Source organism: Nelumbo lutea, chromosome 2 (genome assembly GCF_056320005.1).
Source record: "Nelumbo lutea isolate HS-2025 chromosome 2, American lotus-T2T, whole genome shotgun sequence".
Taxonomy (NCBI): Eukaryota; Viridiplantae; Streptophyta; class Magnoliopsida; order Proteales; family Nelumbonaceae; genus Nelumbo; species Nelumbo lutea.
In genome coordinates this window covers 17,559,141-17,560,188 of record NC_142685.1, presented here as the reverse complement: position 1 = coordinate 17,560,188, position 1,048 = coordinate 17,559,141, and the positions used below count along the sequence as shown (strand labels likewise).

General features: G+C 38.8%; 1 non-coding gene across 1 annotated transcript; it reads right to left on the bottom strand.

The window, feature by feature from the left end:
• Positions 1-471: 471 nt before the first annotated feature.
• On the bottom strand, positions 472-558 carry LOC148868905 (small nucleolar RNA snoR14). Its single transcript, XR_016108400.1, has one exon. It is a non-coding gene; the product is annotated as a small nucleolar RNA snoR14 (small nucleolar RNA).
• Between the last annotated feature and the right edge of the window lie 490 nt (positions 559-1,048).

The following is a 1,048-nucleotide window of genomic DNA, read 5'->3' as shown; positions in this document are numbered from 1 at the left end:
CATAAGATTCCTTTGTACTATGACCATGAGATAAAAACCCTCTTTCATTAGTCTTTGTCGAAATCTCTCATTATAATATTTTTTAATCCCCATACTATTCTTGTAAAAAAATTATTGTTCATCTTCCCCAACCTCATGATACACGAACAACTAGACTTTCGAAGTCCTCCCATTCTCTCCCCTGATCTCTCTTCTTCCCCTTCCTGTTTTTCTCTAGTGCATAGGCTGAGTTCAGTTCTCTGTTCCAATCAGAACAAGTCGTTCTGTATAGAATGATCGCAGCTTGTTCTCTATGTTCTCTGTGCCCACTCATACAAGGCGTCGACGGCTTATTCTATACCCAAAAAAAAAAAAGGGAAAGCCACAAATCAAAGAAAATCAAACTCCAAATAATTAAATTAAAAGAAAAAAGAAACAAAACCTCCAATGTGTATTGGAAATGAATTCAAGGTGTTGGTTGTTGTGGAGAAAACGATGAGAACCTGTCGGGATTCATGATTAACGTCACACTAATAATTTCAGTGGATTGACAGACCATGAATTTCATCGTCACCTCGTCTTCCCCCAACATCCATCAACACACCATTAACCAATGTTTTGAAATAAGGAAACTAAAGAGAGTGGAGAACAATCAGAAGTGAGGGAGAGAACATTTATTTGACTGAAGCAATTGCCAAAATTTATTATGAAGGTTAGAGTAGCCATCATGTTTTCCTGCCGAATGGTTTTTTCTTTTATTTGGAAACTTCTAGCAAAACGTTCTCCACTCTAACCTTCAGTCTACTTCTGCAATTGATGGCGCCAGCTTCTGCTATGAAGGAACGGCTATCTGGGTCGTGCTTGGAGATGAAACGAAGCTCGGAGATTGCCTCAGTTTGTTCTGAAATGGAACTCAATCTCTGCACCAGAGAAAAACGGGAAGGGGAAGAAGAGAGAGAGAGGAGGACTTCGGAAATTTATCGTCGCTGTTGTTCGTGTATCGTGAGGTCGAGAAAGATGAAGTGTTTTTTTCCCATGGGTAATATGGGAATTAAAAAATATTATAACT